Genomic DNA, 22,131 nt, shown 5'->3' on the forward strand with positions numbered 1-22,131 from the left:
AGCTTCAGCTTCAGCATTGGTCCTTCCAATGAACATTCAGGGTTGATTTCCTTTAGGATTGACTGGTTTGCTCTCACTGAAGTCCAAGGGACTGTCAAGAGTCTTCTCCAACACCACAGTTCAAAAGCATCAATTCTCTGGTACTCAGCCTTCTTTATGGTCCAACTCTCACATCCATATATGACTACTGGAAAAACCATAGCTTTGACTATATGCATCTTTGTTGGGAAAGTTATGTGTTTGCTTTTTAATATGCTGTCTAGCTTGGTCATAGCTTTTCTTCCAAGGAGCAAGTGTCTTTTAATTTCATGACTGCAGTCTGTCCACAGTGATTTTGGAGCACAAGATAATAAAGTCTCTCACTGTTTCCCCATTTTTTGCCATGAAGTGATGGGATAGGATGCCACAATCTTCGTTTTTTGAATGTTGAGTTTTTAAGCCAACTTTTTCACTGTTCTCTTTCACCTCATCAAGAGGCTCTTTAGTTCCTTTTCACTTTCTGCCATAAGGGTGGTGTCATCTGCATATCACCCAGCAATCTTGATTCCAGCTTGAGTTTCATCCAGCTGGCATTTTGCATGATGTACTCCACGTATAAGTTAAATAAGCAGGGTGACAATATACAACCTTGATGTACTCCTTTCACAGTTTGGGACCAGTCCACGTCTGGTTCTAACTGTTGCTTCTTGACCTGCATACAGATTTCTCAGGAGGCAGGTCAGGTGGTCTGGTATTCCCATCTCTTTAAGAATTTTCCAGTTTGTTGTGATCCACACAGTCAAAGGCTTTAACATAGTCAAGGAAACAGAAGTAGATGTCTTTTCCTGGAATTCCCTTGCTTTTTCTATGATCCAATAAATGTTGGCGATTTGAGTTCTGATTCCTTCCTCTGCCTTTTCTAAATCCAGCTTGTACTTCTGGAAGTTCTTGGATCAAGTACTGTTCCTAGCTTGAAGGATTTTGAGCATTATCTTACTAGCATGTGAAAAGAATGCAATTGTGCTGTAGTTTGAACATTCCTTGGCATTGCCCTTCTTTGGGATTGGAATGAAAGGTGACCTTTTCTAGTCATGTGGTCACTGCTGAGTTTTCCAAATTTGCTGACATATAGAGTGCAACACTCTAGCAGCAGCATCTTTTAGCATTTGAAATAGCTCAGCTGGAATTCCATCACCTTCAGTAACTTATTTTGTAGTTATGCTTCCTAAAGCCCACTTGACCTCCAGAATGTCTAGCTTTAGGTGAATGACCATGCCATAATGGTTCTCTGGGTCATTAAGACCTTTTTTGTACAGTTCTTCTGTATATTCTTGCCACCTCTTAATCTCCTCTGCTTCTGTTAGGTCCATACCATTTCTGTCCTTCTATTGTGGCCATCTTTGTATGAAATGTAAAGATAGACCTTACTTGACAATTACAGTCATGATTCTCATCCCCAGGACCACTTAAATGGAGCCTTGCAAAGAAATCTGCTTAACAAGATTTGTTTCTTTCTCGTGTACTGTGAATTATACTAATAGTCTGTATTGGATGTCAAAAATGTTTATAGAAAAAAATTTATCAAAGCAAATGCCAAACGGATGGAACAGATAATATGCAAGTAGAAAGGCAAGAAAGATCAATGTGGGCCTTGTTGGTTGGGAGGTGAGACATGAACTGGACTCGAGAGAATGGGTAGAACGTGTACCATCATAAGCTGGAAAGTCATCAAGCAAAAAACCAGAAAGTTTCACTTGCTGTTTTTATTTATGGAATGAACATGCAATTTAGGGAGCCCATGTGGCCTTTTCACAGTGTAGATAGCCTTAGTCTGGTCTTAATCAGGCTGTAAGTATTGGTTTCAGACTCTAGCTCAGGTTTTCTTTCCTGGCATTTTCTGTTGTTTAGAGGAAATGGGAAACACACTCAGCTCTCTGTACTCCGGAATATACCATGGGTGTTGCTGTAATTCAATAAAGATTATTAATGAGAGGAGTAATAAAACAGTAGAAGTAATAAAACACAGTGATAGCCCAGTACCTGGAGACAGAACTGAAACTTACCAGAATTGTATAGCTTTTGATTCATCTATCAGAGCACCCTCCTAAAGCAAATGTGAGAGAAGGTTAATCAATATCTATAATCCTTTAATAAATAATAAATTGTTTTTAATGGAATGTGAGAGACTTGTTTCTTATTTGCTTTACTTTGTTTGGTAAGTCAGCAGAGTGCACACCCTATCAATCCATTCTAATGAGTTCTTAGTTTATATATTTCATTTGTCCCTGATGGCATATTAATAGTGGATTTGAGGGATTGTACTATTTGTAAGAAAACAGGCAAAGGAAGAAAAATACTTTCCTTTGCCTAAAAATGAATCTCTGCTGCTTAAAGAATCTAACTTTTTCTTTACTTCCCATCTTCCCACCCTCTTGTTCACTTTTTCTCCTTCTCTGCCTCTCTGTTTTGGTTTGGTTCCTTTTATTTGTTAGAAGACAGTGATATTGTTCAGTTATAACAGAGAATTTACTATCTTCCAATTTTAAATTATTCTTCAGAAGAATTTGGATGTTCTTAATATATCATGTAAAATGTCATTTATCTTAAAAAAAATATGAAAATCTCCATGTAATTAAGTGTTCTATATAGTATATTAGACCTCATGTTATTCACAAGGATCTCTGGATTCTATCTAGCTCCACCCCTATGGAATTTCTCTTGGGAAAGTGACAAAATTCCTTCACCTGTCTGTGTTTAGGTTTCCACATCTGAATGTAAAGGGATGTCTTGAGAACCCAATACAACTATATCTGCAGAAGTGTGCTAAGAGCTTATCAAACACCTCCATCTGAAAGTTAATAGTCATATAGGCTATATGGGAAAATGTCTTTGATTTTGTCACATTTACTTATTAGTTTGGCCTAAGAATCAGTATATTTGTTCAAAAGTTAAAGTTCTTTATATAAGTGAGTCTGTTTCTTAGATTCCTGTTAATATAATCAGTGGACTTGGAAATTTCATAGAGAGATAAACCACTAATTTCTTTCTGATTAGCTATGTGGCTTAGGCAGTTGGTTTATCCCAGTTTTTGTCTTAATGCACATTCACTTAAAAAAATTTCAGCTAATGTAAAAGGAAGAAGAAAATGAATTGCCTATGATACCATACCACTCTTCATCGCAGTTAACATTCTAGTGTATGTCTTCTGGTAAATATATATATGTATATGCATATATTCATAATGAATACATGTTTATATAGCATATAGATGTATAAATTATACATGATATATGTAAGCAAATATTATATTTTTATATAGTATATAAATATATGTTAGATATATTATTTATTAACCTATTTGCTATGCTGTACTGAGTCGCTCAGTCGTGTTGACTCTTTGTGACCCCATGGACTATAGCCTGCCAGGCTCCTTTGTCCATAGGGATTCTCCAGGCAAGAAGACTGGAGTGGGTTGCTATGCCTTCCTCCAGGGGATTGTCCCAACCCAGGGATCGAACCCAGTCTCCTGAACTGCAGATGGATTCTTTACCATCTGAGCCAACAGGGAAGCCCATTAACCTATATAAATAATGTATATAAATATATAAATGTACAAATAAATGTATATGCATACATATTTATATACACAATTATATGTATCTGAATATGTATGAATATACATTATAAAATTACCACCAGTATTGGTCATTTAATATATTCCTCTTAGTAGTTTTACTTACATATATATGTTTTCTATTTTTACAGTACAAAAATGGGCTGTGATGAACGTTCCCATAGCTAAATTTTGCAGGCAATAATTTTTTTATAAAATGTACTATTTTCCCAGTTCTGTTTAAGTCACATTTTGAACTGTGCTGTCTCTCTTTACATCATGGAGCTAAAACCGAATGAAAGCACATTTTGGCGGTTTTGGCCTTATTCACATAAAAAGTCCTGAATCCTACTCCTTCCTGTCTTTGTTCTTTGATTCCACTCTGCTTTTAGCACCCTCAGACCTACTTGGTTTTAGCTGTCATTCCTGAGCCCCAATTTAGCTCTTAGTCTTGACAACAGATCTGGCTTCTTTTCTCTAGCTTTAAACCTTGGCATTCTCCTCTGGATGCAGCTTACCCTCCCCAACTGGCTTCATTCCCTCCTGACCATTCTGGGAAACTGTGAAGCTCAATCAAGTCTGAGCTTGGCTGCCCTGATCAGTCTGGTTGGAATTTAAATGCATGGCAGAATACAGTGTTTGGAACTCGAGGTTGTGGTCAGATTACAGAGGCCTTGAGTGCCAAAGTAAAGAGTTTAGACTCTTCTGTAGACATTGTAGCCTCAATTAAGGATATTAAACAGGGTGTGCTTTAGGGAGTTTAATTTGGGATGTGTACGTAAAATGAAATGCAGGGGGAAAGACCCGAGATGAGAGGCTATCAGAATGGACCAAGTGATGGATACTCTGGGTCTGTAATGAGTTAGAAAAAGAGCAAGAAAGGATGTCACAGCTTTTTGTTGTTGTTGTTTGCTTTTTTTAGTAGAACTGGTGGGACTTGTAAGACACATGGATATTATTAGTACTAGTAATACTATAAACAATAATATTATAAAGATCTTACTGTGTACTAGGTACCACACTACGTATTTTAGCTCATTTAGCTCTTTCAACAATCTGAGATGAAAACAATTATTTTCCTAATTTTGCAAATGAAGAAATTTAGGATTAGAAAAGTTAATTAACTTGCCCAGGATCATATGTGTTAAGTGGCCTTCTAATCCAGATTTCTCAGTTTTCAATGCCTGTAATCCTGATTGAGTTAAAATGGAAGATAATAGCAGAAGTAAGGAACATGGAAGAGGACTGCATTGCTGCGTGTAAATATAAAGAGGAGGGATTTCTTAGGAGAAATCATTATTTTTAACTGTAGCTAAAACCTCAATGACTGTTTCTGATTTTCAGGATGGAATGCTTTTTATTCTGTAAAAGCTAGGAATAATCATCCCAGTCTTCCCCTCCTTCCCTAAAATCTCTCACAGAGCTTCCTATTCTTGTTTACATGGAATTGAGCAGCTTGCATTGTCAGAGCTTTGCCCAAATTGTGATTGCAGAATTAGCCTCCTGCTGTTATAACTCAGTGTTGTGAAATGAGATCTCATGATAAAGTTACAGTCACGCAGTTGACGCTGATACTTTTCAGTTGCTGTTTCCTCCCAGACAAATAAAACTGCTGCCAAACGTATTTATTAGTTCCTGATAAAAAGCATCTCTTGATTTTAATCCAATACAGTGCATTAAGTTAATTGTCAAGGTAATAGCAATTTTGTCTTTGAAGGGTACTGTCATACAAAAAACCCTGGGATTGTCTTTTAGGTAAGTGCAAACCCTGTTCTAGGTTTTGTAAATGTATTAGCTTGGCCAAAAAGTTCGTTTGGTAAACCCAAACGAACTTTTTTGCCAATCCAATGATACAGAAGATTCCCTTTCTTAAGGAGATTCACTTTCCATCGTAGCTGCATATATACGGCCAACTTTTCCAGCTAGCTATATCAAAAGTAAACAAATGACTTTTACAGAAGATTAAATTATTACAGTAAAGGTTTTATATCTCTCCTGAATGAATGAATAAATGAATAAAATACATTTTAGTCAATTATTCATCAACCCTATAGCCTGCTTGTAAATAATTGGAGACTAGATCAAGTTAATGAAATGAGAGAAGAAAAGGAAATAACTGGTATAGAGATTGGGAAAGAATAGATAAAACTGTTTTGTTCACAATTGTTTATGTAGAAAATTCCAAGAAATGTGAAAACACACACACACACACAAACTCCTTGAGTCAATAAACAATTATAATAAGGCTGTAGAATACAAGGCTAATACACAAAAGTCAGTGATTGTCTATACATCAAAAATGAGCAATTGGAATTTGAAGTTGAAAACCTGATGCCATTTTTATTATCACCAAAAAAAGGTAAGAAATGCTTAACTTAAGCATAAATCTAATAATATATATATAGGATCGATATTAGGAAAACTAGAAAGCTTCTGCCTCATTGACTACACTAAAAAATTTATTTGTGTGGATCACAACCAACTGTGGAAAATTCTTAAAGAGATGGGAATATCAGATCACCTTATCTGTCTCCTGACTGAGAAATCTATATGCAGGTCAAGAAGCAACAGTTAGAACCAGACATGAAACAATGGACTGGTCCCAAATTGGGAAAGGACCATGTCAAGGCTGTATATTGACACCCTGCTTATTTAATTTATATGCAGAGTACATCATGGGAAAGTCAGGCTGGATGAAGCACAAGCTAGAATCAAGATTGCTAGGAGAAATATCAATAACCTCACATAGGCAGATGACAACACCTTTATGGCAGAAAGCAAAGAGGAACTAAAAAGCCCCTTAGTGGAAGTGAAAGAGGAGAGTGAAAAAGCTGGTTTAAAACTCAACATTCAAAATATGAAGATCATGGCATCCAGTCCCATCACTTCATGGCAAATAGATGGGGAAACAATGGAAACAGTGACAGACTTTATTTTGGGGGGCTCCAAAATCACTGCAGATGGTGACAGCAGACATTAAATTAAAAGACACTTGCTCCTTGGAAGAAAAGCTATGACCAACCTAGAGAGCATATTAAAAAGCAGAGACATTACTTTGCTTACCAAGTTCTACCTAGTCAAAGCTATGGTTTTTCCAGTAGTCATGTATGGATATGACAGTTGGATTATAAAGAAAACTGAGCGATGAAGAATTGATGGTTTTGAACTGTGGTGTTGGACAGGACTCTTGAGAGTCCCTTGGACTGCAAGGAGATCAAACCAGTCAGTCAATCTAAAGGAAACCAGTCCTGAATATTCATTGGATGGACTGATGCTGAAGCTAAAACTCCAATACTTTGGCCACCTGATGTGAAGAACTGACTCATGGGAAAAGACCCTGATGCTTGGAAAGATTGAAGGCAGGAGGAGAGGGGGATGGCAGAAGATGAGATGGTTAGATGGCATCACCAACTCAATGGATGTGAGTTTGAGCAAGCTCTGGGAGTTAGTGATGGACAAGGAAGTCTGGTGTGCTGCAGTCCATGGGGTCACAAAGAGTTGACTTGACTGAATGACTAAACTGAACTGAACTGAATGAAAGAAATCAAAGATCTAAATAAATGGAGATAGTCTATATTCATGGATAGGAAGATTATTAAGATATTAATTCTCCCCAACTCGATCTATAAATTCAACACAATCTCAATCAAAATCCTAATGTCAACAAAATTGTTTTAAAGGAATAATTTAAGTGTATTTGGAAAGACAAATCTCCTAAGTAACCGACGTAATGTTGTGTTGAATAGTATGTAATATTGATGAAAAAGACTAAAATTGGAGAATTAATTTGACCTGACTTCAAGACTTATTTTAAAACCATACTAATGAGTAAACTCTGGGAGTTGGTGATGGACAGGGAGGCCTGGCGTGCTGCGATTCATGGGGTGGTAAAGAGTCAGACACGACTGAACTGAACTGAATTGAATCAAGACAGATGTTCTGGTGAAAGAATAAACAAATAAATTAGTGGAACAGAATGGAAGGTCAAAAAAGAGACCCTTACAGATTATCTCTGACAAAGTAGCTGAAGTAATTCAATGTAGAAAGGGCAATCTTTTCAACAAATGGTGCTAGAATAACTGGACATCGACATGCAGAAAAATGAACCTAAACACACATCTTACACCATTTATAAAAATTTACTCAAAATAGATCACTGGCCTAAATGTAAAATGCAAAACTCTAAAACTTCTAGATGATAATTTAGGAGAAAATCTACATTACCTCTATTGGACAATGAGGTTTTTAAATACCAAAAGCACAATCCCTGAAAGAAAATTCATAAGGCAAATTTCTTAAAAATAAAATTTCTGCTCTGCAAAAGGCACAGTTAAAAATATAAAGAGACAAATCACAGTCTGGCAGAAAATATTTGCAGAACACGTACCTGAGAAAGGACTTATATCCAAAATATATGCAGAATTCACCAATTAAACAGCAACAACACAATTATAAAATAGGCTAAAGATCTTAAAGGCACCTCACCAAAGAAGATAAATGTGGAATAAGCATATTAAAATTTGCTCAGCATCATATGTTATTAGGGAACTTCAAACAATGAGACACCATTAATACCTATTAGAATTACTAAAATCTAATAACATAGTAGCACCAAATGCTAGCAAGCATGTAAAACAACAGTAACTCTCATTTGTTGTTGGAGAGAATAAAAATTCTACAACCACTTGCAGAGTTTCAGTTTCTTGCAAAGTGAAATGTAGCACCTTACCATGTGATTTTGAGATTACACTTCTAGATATTTACCCAAATGAGTTGAAAATATACACCCACTCAAAAGCCTGGACACAAATGTTTATAGTAACTTTATTCATAATTGCCTCAAATTAGAAATAGTCAAAATGTCCTTCAACAGGTGAATGGATATGTAAACTGTGATATGTCTAAGCAATTGTATATTACTCAATGATAAAAAGAAATGAGCTATCTTTTCATCAAGCCATGAAAAGATACGGAGAAAACTTAAAGGCATATTGGGAAGTGACAGAAGTCAGCATAAAAAGTCTACCTACTGTATGATTCTAACTATATGACATCCCGGAAAAGGCAAAGCTACAGAGATAATTTTAAAAAGGCATGAAGGAGAGGAATGAAGCATAGAAAAACTTTAGGGCAGTGAAACTGGTCTCTAGGGTGCTGTAATGTGTATACATGACATTACAGATTTGTCCAGACACACAGAACTATACAACACCAAGAGTGGACAGTAATACACACTATGGAATTTAGTTAATAGTAATAGATCAGTATAAGTTCATCAATGTAATGCATGTTCCACACTATTGTGAGATGTTGATAATAGGAGAAACTCTGCAGGAGAGATGTAGAATATAGAAACCCTTTCAAAAATCTGCTCAATTTCTCTCTAAACCTGAAACTTCTAAAATCCAAATGAAGTCTACTAATTAAAAAAAAATGTGGTGGTTAATATCACCACTGATATCAGAAAAGTCTTTATGTAAAGGAAAGTTATCAAGGTCATGGTAGTAGATGTAAATATTCCAAAATTTTGGTTTTTGCTTAAAACTCAAATTTTATCATTGGAAACAAATGCTGTCAGTCGTGTTCCCTGAAGTGACAGGTTTGTTTCATTCATTATCAAGAAAACTCTTGGAAAACATGTAAGTCTGAGTAACCATAGTATGTCTGTTAGTTGTTCTTTCAAGTAAAAGTGGAGATTGATGAAAAAAGCAGCTGGTAGAGCTCGTAGCTCAAGTTGCATATGTGCTTTTCCTCTTGAGAACCTTATACTATAGTATGCGGCAAAGAGGCTTTATGTTTTCTCTCCATTTCATCACAAAAATATTAAAATGATGTACTCAATGATCAGTATTTAATCCAAGTTTTTAGTACCCAATTAAAGGTATTTTTAAGTGAAATTAGCTTTTTAAATGCAGTACTCTGAGCAGTAGTATACTGGAGGTACTGCCTTGATTTGGGTCAAGTTATCAGCAGTCCATCCTTCCCTTTCCAGCCCCACCATTCCTTTCCTACCAGCGGTACAAATGTCAACCTGGTGAAAAAGGAAAATTCTGATATTATTATTAAAATAGTTTTGACCTTTAGATCTTCTGAATGGGTCTTGGGGTCAGTCCTGCAGGCATTGGTGGATCACAATTTGAAAATCATTGGCTTAAATTTTGGCTCTGTAAATCCTTCATATCTTCTCAGTGTTTAAAAATGTCTCTAAGGAGGTTTCAGTATCATTTTTTTCTTTCAATTTCAGCAGATTGGTCTGAATAACCTAGCTCATCATCTGAATAATTAGAAAGAGATATTTATTTGACTCGTTTAAAAAAAAAAGGAACCTTCATTTTTATAGCATTTTGTTGTTTATCTATCCTTTGACTTTTCAGTTCTTTAAATTTTTCATATATTTTTAAATTCTGAAGTTTTTAACTGAGATCAAATAGACCATATTTGGTTGAAATTTTATAAAATTCTGAGACTATAAGTTAGGGATGTTCTAGAGGATATTTGTATTTGCCTCTTGTATAGAGTCAGCTAGTATTAATCATTGAGGACCATTTCTTCCCCTTGAGGATCTTGGTTAGTGTGGGGGTGAGTATCACATTGGCACTTGTGAGCAACTAGAACAACTTCATCCTTCTATTTGGCTTATTAAGCAAAATTCAAGTTTCAGTTGACTGATATTTTTCTTCATTTTATTTCTTTACTTCCTCTTGAAGCAATTGGTATTACCTTGCCTGTTTTTCTCTATTTAAGAATCTATTCATGTTTCATGAATGGGAGGTGATAACATTTGGAAAGAAGACCCTGAATTTGCCTGAGATGTTCTTTATTGTTTTCACAATACTACTCCTGGCAAAAATTGTATCTTTAAAATTTACCTGTCTCTTTTCTATCTCTCCCATTAGAATGTAAGCTCCAAAAATGCAGGGAAATGTTTTCTTGATCTTTGTTGTTTCCTTGTGTCTGGCCGGGGACACAGCAGATTCCCAGGAAATGTTTACTGAATGAATGAATGTGTAAAGTTCAAAATTCCATCTACTGATAAAGTTAAGCAATAAAACTGCTGCTCAACTGAAGATGGCAACTGACAGCCTCAAACCCAGGACCTTGACTCTCAGTTTTCCCCAAGATCTTCTTGTTCTTACCATCTTTGTAGGCTCCTGTAGACATTTTAACTCTCTAGTCGATAGTGTTGCTTATGAATGAGTTGAGTGTATCCCAGAGAGTGAAGATGATTTGCCGGTGGTCACAAAGGATGGTTTCCAGTAGAACTTGAACCACAAGTACCTCTGCATGTGTCATACACAAATCTGCACTTTTCATAACCGTCAGAGACCAGAGCATCCCCTAACTGATTAATATCAACTCCGAATGAGGAGTCTAAACAGGAAATGCAAATTTGGGATTCATTTAGAGGTTGAGGGGATTTCCAGGTCAAGGTGTAAGTCAAGCAGAAAAAAGAAGTTTTAGGAGTTGGTTCTGAATCCATATTAAAGATTACCTTTTTCTGACCACTGAAAAGATTTCTTCTTATGAACTCTGGTCAGAGAATTTGAGTTAGGTAGGAGACTAATGGATGTCTTCAAAATGAGTACTACTTCTTCAATTTGTGCAACATTACATTTAAGCAAATAACAACCTTTCACTGCTTGATTCTGGTGTAGGGATAGATATCCACCTCTCATTTATCCCGAAAGTCTGTGATAAATATGACTCATATCTGTGTCAGATGAGCAATATCAAACCTTAGTATCATCTGTGTGCCTTTGAAATTCCTCTCTGCATTTCCCTGATCTTGTCAAACCTGACACTTTAAGGGTAGATCTTTCTTAACAGCCTTGTACAGTTAAACTATATAACAAGCTAGTTTCCAATCATTTAATTTTCTTTTTTAACATTTGCTTTTGAAATTGCTTATATGTTAGGGCATTCATCAAACAAAACCCACATTTTGACACCCACGTTAATATCAAAAGAGACCATTTAATGAGCAGTGTTCTTATCAAGAAAAATGAAGAACTCTTGAATGGTAGAATAATCTAGATTGCACAAAAAGTGTAACATTACTTCGGGAGAGGTAGGGAGGGGTTTGAGACCTGCTTAATGACTGGATGGGGCAAGTCTTTCTGCTGCTGTAGCCTTCCTGGGATTATTTCCCTGTTCTGCTGTTGTACTGGTGCATGAGGAGGTAAAATCAAACTAAAACAGGTCCTTGTTTTAGGGAGAGATGAAGAAAGCCGGCCTCCTCCCCCATGACTCACCCACTTGGCTATGAGGTTGAAGGAGTCTTTTTTAAGGCTGAGAGGAGAGTGGAGGAGGTAAGAGGAAAGCTCTGGAAGGCGATGCAGAAATTGAGTCTTTTTAATAGTGCATAGGAAGGTGCAGATGTGGAGTAGATGGAAACTTGGTCTTGCCAGAAAGCATGCAGTTTGCAGATAAGTGATATTTGGAGAAATGAACACCCAAGGTAGGTTGTAGGGCAAACCTATAAGGGTTGGTTGATGAGGAATCCCAGAATCCTTCTGTGTTCATCCTTTTTGAGCCTGGGAAGTGTCTAGAATAGGACCTGTAGCCTAATAGCTGCTCAGTAAACAACAGCTGTAATTACTGTCATGGATTCCTTGGGCCTCTCTGCTCTGTTCTCCCAGCTGGCACTAGTGGTAAAGAACCTGCCTGCCAATGCAGGAGGCATAAGTGACACAGGTTTGATCCCTGGGTCGGGAAGATCCCCTGGAGAAGGGAATGGCAACCCATTCCAGTATTCTTGCCTGGAGAATCCCAGGGGCAGAGGAACCTGGCAGGCTTCAGTCCGTAGGGTCTCAGAGTCAGACATGACTGAAGCGACTTTGCTCACACTTCACAAGTGATGTGGCGAGAAACAATGAGCAACACTTTAAGAAAACAAAGGACCCACGTATTCCAAATGCCTCTTCCTAATTGCTTGATTATAGTCAAGTCATTTAAGTTTTCTGGGCTCCAATTTCCCCATCTGAAAAATGAGGGTAATGCCTGTCCTATTCATCAGCATGCTACGCAGCATTGAAAGAAGGAGAGTGAGAAGATGGATATAATAATGTTTTATTAAAAAAAGTTATGAAGGATGGCATGTGATGATGGTGATGAAGATATTCCTAGCTAATTCTGTGCTATGGAAATTTCACATCAATAACATTAAGTGTTCTGATTAAAAACAAAACAAACAAACAAAAAACTTGTGTAGTACGTATTCCACAGCTAAGGAAATTGAAGCTCAGAGATGATACTCAAGGTTGAATTGGACAAGTAAGTAGTAGGATTAGTTTTCTAACTTAGGTCTGTGCTTTTTTTTATTATTCCATGCTGCCTCTGATTCTCATTATTAACTTTTATTTATTAAGATTTCACTATAAGCCAGACATTACTCCACGGCCTCTGTATGTTTCACTGCATTTGGATCTTCACAGCACTACCCAGAGGGTATTTAAATAATGTTATCATCGTTTTACACTTGAGGAAATATCATCACTTACTGCTATTCTATTCATTGTACACGAGGCCAGCTCCAACCCTCGGAAAGCTTTCCTCTAACTGGGTCACAGAGGGTTCCAGCTGCCCACCCACTACCGGCCCCACAGGGATTCAGGAGAGCGCTATTTATGTCTCCTGCCCTTCCCACAGAGCCGGGCACCCGGCTCCCTGGGGGAGGACTGCTCTTTGGAATTCCTGGCACGGGCTCCATCCTCCTCCTCCTCATACGCTGCTCATCTCTCCCAGTCCCTATGTTCACAAGCAAGCGCGGCCCTAGCTGAGGGGTAGCAAATTGGTGACTGATCTCTGGTCAAAGCCCCTAGCATCTCACTCTTCAGAAAGGGTGCTAGGGGTGAATTCCCAGGGGCAGGATCCTCACCTGCAGCCAGCCCTCTGGGAAAGTTTGTTGGAAGGATTTCTCCACCTACCGAGTCCAGGTTTTCGGTGCAGCTGGGTTTGCTGCGAGTCTCTGGGCATTTCCTTCCCTTCTCTGCAGCCCTTCTGGGCTTGGGGCTCTGGTAACCTAGGAAATGGCGGGGTGTGGGGGAAGGAGGCTTTGGTTGTGCCCAGAGCCGCCAGTGTGACTGTCAGCCCGGTGGGCCGGCCGGGCGGTGGTGGGTGTGTGAGAGGGTGCGGGGGTGCCGGAGCCGGCTGCCATGGATGCTGGCGTGCGGGCACGGGGCTGTGGGCTGACTGCAGGGTGACATGCCTGGTGACGGTAATTGTCAGGCGCCTCAGATGTTTTCCTCTTTTTTCTTCTTCTTCTGCTTCCCCCCCCCGCCCCGGCCCCCTAATTTCTAGTAGGCAAAGAAATCCTCTGCTGCAACAGTGAGGTGATATTTTTGAAAAGCTTCCAAGGGATGAATTATGTACTGTCTCAATTCCTCAGTGTTACTGATTCTCCAAGGCCTTGTGACTAATACTTCTTGATGAGGGGGCCTGGGGTCAGGGTGAAATGTGGGAGGCCAGATTCGCCTATTTCTTTTTGGTTTCACTGTGAAAGAGATGCAAGCCAAAAGCATCCTGGGGAAAAGAAACCTGTAGAGTCAGCCTTAGTTTGTGCACTCAGCATTCGCCCTCCACCCAAGCCTTTTGGTTGTACTAAGTCCAGCTTTGCTTGAGGGGAAGCATCCCATCTGTTTTTTCAAAACATGAGATTGGGTAAGGCTGACCCCGTGCCAGTTTAGGGGTGGGCTCATAACCCAGACTTCAGTATATATCATGTAGTTATTACAATGGTTGGCTTAGGGATGAGCCTAGGACTTGATTAAAAACAATAAGGTCACACTTGAACTACTTAAAAATAGAGAAAAATTATTTTCTTGTTGATCTCAGAAGTGAATGATGAAATTTAAAATTTTGATAATAATCTTACAGAAAGGCCCCGCATGAAAATGAAGGTAATACTAAAGGATTCAGGAAAAAGGAGACAGTCTAAGTGATGTCATTTGAGATCCTGGATCCAGCTGTTCTCGAGGCAGGTTCTACATCTAAACTTTCTCATCATGTGAGCCCATAAGCTTTGTTCACACTATAATCAGTTTGAACTCAGTTTTCTGCCATGGAAAAGCACTGCTTTACAACTGGGAGAAATATTGCCCCTAGAGCACTTTTGGTGATAACTGGAGATATTTTTAGTTGTCACAGGTGGGAATGGGGTTCCTATTGGCATCTAGTGGATGGATGCCAGGCATGTTGCTAAATGTCCTACAGTGCACAGGATGGCCCCCCACAAGGAATTTAGTCCAAAATGTCAATATTACCAGTGTTGACAAACCTGATACACATGAATCTGCAAAATCGTGCTAATGGGTAATAAGGCTTTCTTCATCGCCTCCTCCTTCCAGGGTCAGTTCATTTTATTAGAAAAAAAATCTTGGGTTAGAGACTTCTGAGGGGCTTCCCAGGTAGCTCAGTCAATAAAGAATCTGCCTGCAGTGCAGGAGACCCAGGTTCCATTCCTGGTCGGGAAGATCCCCTGGAGGAGGGCATGGCAACCTACTGCACTATCTTGCCTGAAGAATCTCATGGACAGAGGAGCCTGGCAGGCTGTAGTCCATGAGATCTCAAAGAGTCAGAAACAACTGAGTGACTAACACACACACACACACACACACACACACACACACACAACTCATGGAGGATCCTGCAGCCTCTTTGTTGCCCCAGAAGTGAAACTGTGCACAAAGCCAGCCCTGACTTAGCTCCAATGATTTGGCTTCCATATGAAAATTGCAAATAGCCCAGATAAGGGCTGCTTTAGTGTCCTCATGGCATGGCAGCTGGCCTCTTCTAAATGAATGATCCAGGAAAGAAAGCAAAGAAAATCTGCCCTATCCTTTATGACCTAGTCATACACCATTACTTCCACCATATTCTATTTTTAAAAGGGAGTCACTAAAGTATAGCTCACATCTAAAAGGAGGGGTAGCAAACTCTGCCACTTGAAGGATGGAGTATCAAAGAACCTGCGGGTATAACCACAGCATACAGCTTTCCTGAATGAAATCTATGGCATAGCTCATAACTCTTCTGGTCATTCTCAGAGAGTAAAACTGCCAAGCTTGGTCTAACAAAAACCCTTACTCAGTTTTAAGTTACTCACTTCCCCCAGCTTGTGTTTATCCACCAAAGGGAAGGGGAATTCGATTGATCCCGCCTTCTTTCTTTCTTCATTGTTTTCCCCTTTAATCGGCTACTATGGGGGGATTCCCCCAAAGTTAAGCGTTGGTGGGTTGGGGCAAAGAGTTTCAAGAAGGCACAGCCTGGTTTTGTTGATGTCTGTGTTTAGTTCAGCTGGGGCTTTTCTTATTGGGCCCTTTTTGAGGTCTTGGGACTTCATTTTATAGGAGTCTTTTCAAAAGCAGATGCAGCTTGAAACTGAAATCTCTTCTGTAAGGTCACTTACAACTCTATCCTCACTGTTTTCTGTCTTCTCCTTGCTGTGCCACTACAGGCCACTCGAGCCACAGCCAAACTCTTGAATGTTTTCTTAAAACTACCCTCATTTAGTTTTAGGTCAGGAGAAATACTCTTCCTACGTTAAGGGTGATGATTAGTGGTTGAGACATTTACACCCAGCACAGTAGAAAAACTGTTCCAAGTAGTCTCCATTTACACCTTCAACCTTCAACTCCAAGGTACTTGATGAACTAAAGACTAAAGAGACAATATCACATCTTTTAACATAACCTGATTTATGTACCCTGCTGCCTATAGTATTGTCTTCAAATGTTGAGGCATCTGTAGAAGTTGAAGAGAATAGAAAAAAAATTTACATTTCACATCCTGTTACATGTCTATAGAGTGACTGACAATTCATCATAATATAGAGTCTTAAATATTTCTCCTACAAATGAGGCCCAGAAACTTCATGTCCATGCTCCAGAGCAACAAAGCTTTGATTCTAAAACTCTTAATGTGATTGCTAATTTTTAGATTCAAATTTTGATCATGAAATGTGATTGGGGGAGTGTAAAGTGTTATGCCAGTTTAACCCTCTAAGAAAACCTCAGCTCCATGCTTATGAGCACAGTGGTGTCCTGGCAAAGATGATAGTCTTTCTGAAGAACCCTATTGACTCTTTGAGAAGCCTGGTTTAATCACAAGCCCTGAAACATTCACACACATTTATTATTGATACAGGACTTAACCTTCTGGCCTTCCAACACTTTTTCTTGATAGAACCCTTCACTTTACCTGCTCTGCTCATGTTTCTGATGGAAGTTAACTTTGCAGGATGTCATGCAAAGGCTGTGGTAGGTTCACAGTCCTGCCAATGGCTTAGAACCTTAATTTTATCATCACTCTGAGAAATGGGACCAAATATATAATTTATGGAGAAGAAAGCATGTATCTTTCTCTTTGTGCTAAAACACCTTAGTGCTCTATTTATGAGCTTGTTATGATATTTTAATCTCCATGTTATATAGATTCCTCTATATGACTTATCTTTCCTATCAAACCCTATACTTCCATATTTGTCTCCTAATCATCTACTGTTCCTCATCCCATTCTCCATATCCAGATATGGAAGAATAGGTATATATTTGACTCTTTAATCAACTATTAATGTGGGTGAGTGTGTGTGTTAGTTGCTCAGACTAGTCCAACTCTCTGTGACCCCTTGGGCTATAGCTCGCCAGACTCCTCTGCCCATGGAATTCTTTAGGCAAGAACACTGGAGTGGGCTGCCATTCTCTTCTCCAGGGGATCTTCCTAACCCAGGGATCAAACTTGGGTCTCCAGCATTGGAGACAGATTCTTTAACATCTGAGTCACCAGGGAAGTGAGTGAATATGTGAATAATTAGATGAACCATTGGAGATCTAAAGAATAGAATGTTCTCAGCAAATCCGCTTTGCTAAACTCCATGTTTCCATTTTAGAGAATCAACTTTGTCCTCTTGTCATCACCCTGTTTCTCAAAAAAAAAAAAAAAATTCCCCAAGTGCCCACAGATTGAATCAAGGACAATCATTGCCCCAAAGGATTCTTCTTCTGTTTTTTTTCTTCTTCTTCTTTATGACTGTGCTGGGTCTTTGTTACAGCATACAGGCTTACTCTAGTTGAAATGCACTTCTCTTATGCTGCAAGAGTTTTAGTTACCCCACAGCATGTAGGATCTTAGTTCCCCAAACAGGGGTCGAACCCCAAAAGGATTATTGTTGGAATTTGAATTTGTGAAATTATCTGAATTAACCTTTGTCAAGCAGTACTGATGAAGATTGTTTATGGAGAGTAGAATTTAGGATGAGCATAGAGAGAAGCAGTGACAGGATGGTTTGGCCCTTAAGAGAACAGTTAATTTGGTTTCCAAAGGCTTTTCAGTCTCTGATGACTTTTCAGCTCCTGGTTCTGGGTTCTACACTTCTAATCTAGAGTTCGTGGATACTCTTTTCCATGTTGTAACATAGTTGACTTCTTTTGTCCTTTTGGTCTCAACTTGAATGAATGTCATCTCTGAGTAGAAGCCTTCTCTTCAGAGTTTCAGTTGTTATGCTCTTTATCCCAAGTCACTCTGCTTTGTTTTCTCCAAATCATTTAATGCCACAAATGGGTGTTTGACTTTTATGTTACTTATTATCAGTTTCCCCTACTAGAATTCATCACATGACAACAAATGAAGTGAAGTGAAAGTCGCTCAGTCGTGTCCAACTCTTCGTGACTCCATGGACTATACAGTCCATGGAATTCTCTAGGCCAGAATACTGGAGTGGGTATCTGTTCCCTTCTCCAGGGGATCTTCCTAACAAACACCTCATCTATTTCATTCACCACTCTTTCTCCAACACTATAAAATAGTGTTTTTGTATCAGAGGCCTGAGTAAGTCGTTTCTGAATAAATAATAGATATAATAAATCCTTCCTGTTACCTCAGCTATTTTGAGGCTTTCATTATTCCAACATAAAAAGTACCAACCTCCGAGCATGGAACCTATAGGGCATATCAGTGCCCATGTTACTGAAAGGTCTCTTAAAATAATCATCCACTTCATCTTCTCCACCAGGTCCAAAGCAAGAAGCCTATAAACGGTCTTCCCAACATCTGATCTGCATTGTCCCTTCAATCCCTTCTCCCCCAATCTCCTCAAAGTGGTCAACTTTATATTTACCTACATCTGTAGACTATTGGAGAGTATTCTCGCACTTCTCCATATTATTAAGCCCTTCAAATCATGTGTTATGCAGGTGCTTTGCAAATGGTGATGGTGAGGGTACCGATTTAACTTAGTCTGAAGCCTTTTTATATAATAATAGTCAGGAGTAAATTATCATAAAGTGTTGGAGCACAGTTCCCACCTGTTCAATGTTGAAACTCTTCTGAAGGAGTTTCAAGGGAGATTAAAGATGCACAGCCAAGTACCCATCTTGCCTGGGAAGGAAGTGAGAAATTCCACCTTGTAAAGGGCATCCAGAAATGCAGAAGCACTTAGAGTTCTGCGCGACAGATGTGGCAGCAACTCCACCACGTGACTCACTGCGCTGTGTATTCAGGGCTATTGATCTCCTATCAGCAATCAGAGCCCCACGCATCCTCTCAGGAACGAGGTGTGGGAGTGCATTGTTCAGTTCTAAGGTACTGAGTGTGCGGGGGCTGCGCGTGCTCTGGAGCAGGCTCCAAATGAGTCAGATGTCTGTTAGGAATGTTGCTTTGAATCTGTTGCCTGTGCTTCCTGTCTCACATTGCCCACAAGTACCTTTCCAATAATGTAGACTCACATTTCACAGTTTAAAATGGCCCAGACTGAAGACGACCAATACGGCTGAGTCCAACCCCAAAAAGACCACTTACGAAATACTGCAATATCCATGGTGTCACAAGGGGACAGGATGGGTAGAGAGTGGATTGTTAGAGTCAGATGAGCTTGCATTTGGATCTCAGCTCAGTTATTCCCTAGCTGTCAGACCTTGGGAAAGATATTTCACTTTAAGTCTTAATGTTCTTTATGTTCAAATATTATTGGCATGTCAAACAAAATTGACCTCATAGGATTGTGGTGATATAAAATGACATAAGCAGAACTCTTCATCACAGTGCTGGGAGATGGTAGGTGCTCCTTTTTACCCCCTGGAACCTCAGTTCCTTTTTTAATAAGAAGAATACTAATAATAGATATCTTGCATTTTTAAAGTGCTTAGTATATGCTCAGTCGTGCACTAAATACTTTAATTATTGGGGCAGACATGGTCAATTGTTTTCCCTATTCTATTTTTCTGTGTTAACAGAATCCTAAATAATGTGCCCAGTTTAAAAGCTACGTTTCTTATCTTCTCTTGAGACTAGGACCAGTTATGTGACCTGAACTTCGCAACAGTTTTAGATTCAGATGTTTACTACGGATTTCTTGGAAACCTCTGCCACTCCTTTGTTACTTCCTCTTTCTGTTTTCTGCCTGCCATGTCCATGTGGGCCAGCTGGGGAGAAGCCCTCTGGCTTTCATCAGGCAGCTACGAGGGTGTAAGCCTCTTATAAGGGATGATGGAACAAGAAGATAGAAGGATCCTGGGGCATTCTGGACTCTTTGTACTAGCCCTGGAGTATCTCTAGACTTTTAATTTATGGAAAAGATGTCTTCTGTTTGGTTAAACTTCTATAATTGAGTTTTGTATACATGCAACCAAATGCAGTCCCTAGCCAATATATGTACATTATCTTAATCATTACTCCAATAAGTTTTTTTGGCATTATTGTTATCAAATGTATTTTACATTAAGGATATTGAGACATAGGCAAGTATTCTACTCAAGGTTACAAGCAATTCACCTAGTAAGTGAAGCAGGGGTTTGAATCTGTACTTAAAACAGTAAATATAAAGTAGAGGATGACAATATTTCTTCCATGGTCTTTCTATTTTACAAATCTTTGAGCTTACCTTTGTAACCTCAAAACTTGCTCTGACTGCCTGATCTTTTTCTAAAAATTTCTTTGAATTTTCCAAGACCACAGTGCTGTTCGAAGACATTTAAGCTCATGTGGTCATTCTGGCATCATTTAGCTTCTCTGGTCATTTTATGGTAAGAGGGCAGCAGATTATTTCTAATCATCCCTTATTTCTAACTGTCTGTGATTCTAAAGGTGAATTTAATAGATTTCTAATTATTCCATTGGCTGATCATCAAAGTTTTACTTTATCTAGTTCCATCTCATGACCCAGAGGGTATTGAATAAATATTAATTAAAGACTGTACTAGGGATAAAGCAACCTTTTTTTTTTTTTTTTAAATCTCATTTTCCCTCTAAGTCATTGGCTTTTTATTCTTTCTATTTTCATCTGAAATCCAGCATCTCATTAGATGATTTGGGGGAACTGATCCAGTCAAGATCAAAGACCATTGCTTCCAAAGGATGAAGCTTACTTCAGTCAGGGAACAAGCAAAGGGAACAAATCAAAGGCCTTGAAAAGTCATATTTGGGGTAAAAAATAAAAAAAGGAAAAGTACAAACCATCCCTTAGGTGAAGGAATGGGGTTGGTATGTGGATTCAGAGAAGCAGTCTTCAAATAAGAAACAACAAATCAAAGCAGCTTTAGTTGGAAGGAAGAAGGAAGGACAGTAAACAGAAGGGAGGATTGGTATTGTTTTGAAGTATTTTAGAAAGATAAGCAGTAAGCAGAGCATTGAAAATTATTAATAGAGATTTGAGCTAAAGGAATAATATTTGTATTGTGAATGATCAAAATATATCAATTAAGTAGGTAGAAAGTGCTTTAACTTAAGCAGAATCTTTATCTGGGGAAGATCATGTCAAGAAAAAGTTTTGAAACTTATAAAATACTGTTGTAATACTGCATTGGGTTAGGAGAAGGCTGCTGTCTGCAAGCCAGGGAGAGCATCCTCACCAAGAACATCCTCACCAAGAACTTGCCAGCACCTTAATCTTCGGCTTCCCAGCCTCCAGAACTGTGGGAAGTAGATGTGTATTGTTTAAGCAACCTAGTCTGGTATTTTGATACAGCAGCTCGAACTGACTAAGATAGACTTCATGAAGTTCTTACAGCAGATTTAAGTTCAAAATTCTAATAATATATGTTGGCATTGTTGTTGTTGTTCAGTTGCTAAGTCATGTCTGACTCTTTGCGACCCCATGGACTACAGCATGCCAGACTTTCCCGTTCTTCATCAACTCATGGAGTTTGCTCAGACTCATGTTCATTGAGTCAGTGATGCCATCCAACCATCCCATCTTCTGTTGCCCCCCTTTCCTACTCCCTCAGTCTTTCCCAACGTTAGGGTCTTTTCCAGTGGGTCAGCTGTTCACATCAGGTGGCCAAAGTATCAGAGCTTCAACTCCAGCATTAGTCCTTCCAGTTAATATTCAGGGTTGATTTCCTTTAAGATCGACTGGTTGGATCTCCTTGCTATCCATGAGACTCTCAAGAATCTTCTCAAACACCACAATTCAAAAACCAGTTTTTTGATGCTCAGCTTTCTTTATGGTCCATCTCTCACATCCATATATGACTACTCAAAGATCCATAGCTTTGACTGTACAGACCTTTGTCAGCAAAGTGATGTCTCTCTCTGCTTTTTAATATGCT

Source organism: Muntiacus reevesi, chromosome 9 (genome assembly GCF_963930625.1).
Source record: "Muntiacus reevesi chromosome 9, mMunRee1.1, whole genome shotgun sequence".
Taxonomy (NCBI): Eukaryota; Metazoa; Chordata; class Mammalia; order Artiodactyla; family Cervidae; genus Muntiacus; species Muntiacus reevesi.